At 36.4% G+C, this 5,017-nt stretch overlaps 1 pseudogene; it reads right to left on the reverse strand.

Moving 5' to 3' along the window:
• Positions 1 to 263: 263 nt before the first annotated feature.
• Positions 264 to 3,507, reverse strand: LOC143683409 (fumarate hydratase, mitochondrial pseudogene; annotated as a pseudogene).
• Between the last annotated feature and the right edge of the window lie 1,510 nt (positions 3,508 to 5,017).

Here is a 5,017-nt window from a genome sequence, read left to right on the forward strand (position 1 = left end):
AAGAAAGAAATGGAAAAAAAAAAAAAAAAGACCTTGGTGAAGATTTGCAATTGTTGCTGAAAGGAATGGTTATCATAATTTGGGCAAGCTAGAGTAATATTTTGAGTGGTATAGCAACATCCTGGTTCAAGAGATTGCTTTAGTCTACCAGTAATTTTTGTTTGCACAGCCTTCCCCCTATGCTCAGTTCTAAATGCATTTCTCTCTTTTATTTTTCATTAAAAAATATTTTATACAATTATTGTATATTACATTTGTTTACTTCACTTTGGGCCCAACATGTCCTTAGGTTTCACCCATTCATCAAACTGCTTTGCTGTGAGATAGCTAAGTTCAATAGCAGTTTCCTTTAATGTTGATCCATTTTTGTGTGCTGTTTTTAGCAATCTTTGCTGCCTTGTCATACCCTATATGAGGATTAAGAAGCTGTTATCACCATAAAGACCCATTCATTAGCTTGTTGATCCTCTCTGTGTTGGCCTGGATTCCTTTTACAGAAATACACGGTTTTCTGTAAAAGAAACGGAAACATCCCCCAGCAGTCTTGCTGAGTGCAGCACATTTTTAATCATCATTGCCTTGAAAACATTCAACTCAAAATGTCCATTGCTGCCTCCAAGAGTAACAGCGACGTGATTCCCCACCACTGGTGCTGCAACAGTAGTCATTGCTTCACACAGGGTAGGATTCACCTTTCCTGGCATGACACTGCTTCCTGGTTCATTTTTAGGCAAGACCAGTTCTCCCAGACCTGAGTGAGGATCAGAACCCAGAAAACGTGTATCATTTGTTATCTTCATAGGATTGCAAGCAGTGGCTTCCATGGCTCCGTTGAATTCAACCAAAGCATCAGAAGTAGCCAGAGCTTCAAATTTATTTGGAATTGTGATAAAAGGCAAGCCTGTGAGTGCAGCTACTTTTGCAGCAACATTTTCTGCAAAACCTAATCTAGTATTTAAATCAGTACCAACATCTGTGCCGATAGCTGCAAGCTCATCGATTCTTAGCATTGCAGCTTTTATTCTCACTATTGCATATTTCACTTGTTGACCGTAACCAGTGAATTCTTGTTCAAGAGTAAGTGGAATACCACCTTATGTATGTGTACACCCAATTTTGTTGATCTAGGCAAACTCTAAGGAGTGTGATTTTTTAAAAATTAATTCTTAAATTTTTAAGAAAAAATATAACAACAAACTCAAACATTCTTAACATATGCTCATTCCATTCTACATATATAATCAGTAATCACAATATCATCACATAGTTGCATATTTATCATCATGATCATTTCTTATAACATTTGCATCAATTCAGAAAAAGAAATAAAAAGAAAACAGAAAAAAATTCATACATACTATACCCCTTACCCCTCCTTTTCATTGATCACTAGCATTTCAATCTACTAAATTTTAAATGCATTTCTCTTTATCTAGTATCTCACAAAATGCTTTCCAACCTTGATGTAATCATAAACCTTATTATCACCATGGTTTTCCCCCTTACTAACTGTTCCTTTTCAGGCTCAAGTTCCCTTTTAGTGTTTCTGTATTTTTCTTTTTATAGCTAAGTAAATATAAGACACAGCTAGTGTCTCAGGATCAAACCAATTCTCAATAACTAATGGGCTAAGCTAACTTAATTGTAGATTGAATAAAAGGATATCTTATGTTTTTGTGCTTGCAAGATTTACACCATATACACCATGATTTAAATATAGGTATATAGGTACATATATCAAAACATCTATATAGAGCTTATCTTTAACAAATTGCTTTATAAGTGGATTTCTTTTAGTATGAATAGCTTGAAATATGGTCCAATTTCTGTCAAATTCTAAGATTTTAGCCTGAAGAGCCACAATTAGTTTACTATTTATTCAATTGGCAAGTATCTATATTGCATTTTCTCTTGTCAAGCATTATACTTATCATGCGAGATGCCAAAGTCAGTATAGCCTGAACTTCATACCTGTGAGATTCCATCTAATGGGAGGTGGAAATAGGGTTGAGGAGAAGAAATGTAAATAATTAGCTATACTGCAACATGGAAGTTGCATACACACATGCACAATTATAGAAGAATCAACCAAGAATTTTTGGAGACAACACAAACTGATAACTTACAGATGCACAATTAGTTGAGACATATTTGTTAATATTAGGTTTTTAAAGTTGAGGAGGGGGAATTGCATACTATGAAAATCTAAATTATGAAAATCCAAAAGCATAGTGTTGCAAACTGAATGTGAGGTAGTAATATATAATGATGGTAAAACAAACTATATTCAGCAGTATAAATGGAAATGCGAAAATTAGAAACCATGAGATAATCCTTTCATGAGATAAACACTTAATTTTTTTCATTTTAAATAAGCCCTTTCTTACAGATTTATTATAGTGATTTTCGTTACTTTTGGGTCTTACAACTTAAGTAAGAATTAGACAACTTGAATGACATCTAAAGAGAAAATAAAGACACATTCAAATATAGGAAAAGTCTGGTCAGGAATTCTTATGTGGTTTACAATTATTTATATGGGAGAAGGAAATATTGGGACAAATACTTGCAGTTTAAAAATATATGAAGATATATGAGAACAAATTATATCTGAGAGTCACCCCCAGAGAACCTCTTCGTTGCTCAGATGTGGCCTCTCTCTTTAAGCCAACATGGCAGGTGATCCTACTGCCTTCCCCACTACATGGGACATGACACCCAGAGATGTAAATCTCCCTGGCAACGTGGGGCATGACTCCTGGGGATGAGCCAGGACCCAGCATCATGGGATTGAGAAAGCCTTCCTGACCAAAAAGGGAAAGAGAGAATGAGACAAAATTTCAGTGGCTGAAAGATTTCAAACAGAGTTGAGAGGTCATTCTGGAGGTTATTCTTATGCATTATATAGATATTCCTTTTTAGTTTATGGTGTATTGGAGTGGCTACAGAGAAGTTCCTGAAACTTTGAACTGTATTCCAGTAGCCTTGATTCTTGAAGACAATTATCCAACTATATAGCTTTTACAATGTGGCCATGTGATTGTGAAAACTTTATGGTTGACACACCCTTTATCCAGGGTATGGACAGATGAATAAAAATAAAAGGACAATAAATAAATAAATAATGGAGGGGGTGTGAAAAAAATAGGGTAGATTGCAATACTAGTGGTCAATGAGAAGGAAGGGTAAGGGATATGAGATGTATGTTTTCTTTTTATTTCTTTTGCTGGAGTGATGCAAATGTTCTAAAAACGATCATGGTGATGAATACACAACTATTTGATGATACTGTGAGCCACTGATTGCATACTTTGGATGGACTGTATGGTACATGAAGATATTGCAATTAAAAAAATATATATGAAAATGTGTGTTGTAGAAAATAACCATTAGTTCTTTTCCATGTAAGCATAATAGAGAAAGAAGAAACCTAGAAAGCTTAAGATTTACCATCTCCCCAACTGCCTGCATTTTCTTGTGATGTAGAAACATACCGACAACCTTCATGCAAACAAAAATAAATAGAAACATATCAAATACCTGTATGCAAACAAGCAAGGGGAGAAAAAGAGGGAGGTAGGCAGGGCTGCAAGATGGCTGCTGAGTGCTTCCATAACTTCTCCAGGCAGTGAGGACTAGAAAGCATTGAATAATATCAAGACAAACCACTCTCCTGATCAACCATGGCCTGGCTTTCCTGGTCCTGCCCCTTCCCGCTCAGGTCTGGTATAAAATAGGAACCAGGCCCAGATTATCACATCTTCATCATCACTGAGAATCTTGAATCTCTCACTGAAGTTCCAATGAAACCTCCCACCTCAACCCTCCCCCACATTCTGCCATTGGGGAAAATATGGTACTTAGACTCCTGAAGACCTTCTGTTTAAATGAGATATAACTGGACTCAGGATAGAATGGCTTCAGGATTTGCTTATGTCACTGTAATGTTGTAATTGACATGAGGAGGAGACAGGACAACACCTGAGCTGCCCTCTGGTCTCTTTAGCCTTGTGACCCACAGTATAGCTTTCTCTTCTTCAGCTGAGACAGCATTGTTATTTTAGCCTTTTCTTCCAGAGCTATTTCTCAACTTTAATTATACTGAGGGTGCTTCTCCAGTCACTTCCAACTCTCACTCTGAGAACTCTTCCCAGTGACTAGCACAAAACTGCTTCTGCACCCGGGAAGTAAAGTCAGGTCCTACCTTAGGAAAACACCCAGTGAAGCTCAGGCTGCCATCAAGCAGTGGGCTTAAATCGCCCTTATATTCTCATTCCAGGCTTTGAGCGCATGGTTCTCATGTCTGATGATCTATTTTATTTTCTCTTGTAAGAAATATTCTCCCCTACCTTTAAAAATTTTCTCTTATGTCTTAGAAATGGAATTACAGTTTTTCCTCCTCCAAAAGCCTGGGCAAATGAGCACAAAGAAACTTTGCAATACCTCCTAAATGAGCAATGGACTTGAGTGTTTTGTCTGTGGATTTTTAAAATCATTGGGTGGGCTTACATTCCCAAATGATGCAAGTATCCATCATTAAAGCTTTAATTCATACCTAAAGTGGTGCAATCATCTTGGATAATGATATGTAATTAATTCTGCCTGTGCTCTCATGCTTATTTTTATCAGGGTTTCAAGGCTATTGTCAAAAAACAGCAGCATATCACAACCCTTTTTTTTTGTTAAAGCCCTTGTCTCAAATACTCAATAGGCTTTTCTTGATTCATCAGATCATCAAGGCAGTTCGTGTGGTTTGCAAAAACCTGAGCCTACGGCAGCCTGCGTTTAAAGCCACTGCAACTTTTTTTCTAGCAATGTTTATGATGCTATCATAAAATAAAAGAAAAAAGATAGATAAAGCTGGTTTACACTAAACATATTCACTACTGTATATTCCACAGACCCACATTGATGAAGAAAGTGAGTTATGTGATCTAACATCCTATCTTTCCCCCAAATATTTAATAGTATCCTAAGAGTTTCTTTCATTTTTCAGAACAGAATAGATATGTAGAGT

Source organism: Tamandua tetradactyla, chromosome 5, assembly GCF_023851605.1.
Source record: "Tamandua tetradactyla isolate mTamTet1 chromosome 5, mTamTet1.pri, whole genome shotgun sequence".
NCBI lineage: Eukaryota > Metazoa > Chordata > Mammalia > Pilosa > Myrmecophagidae > Tamandua > Tamandua tetradactyla.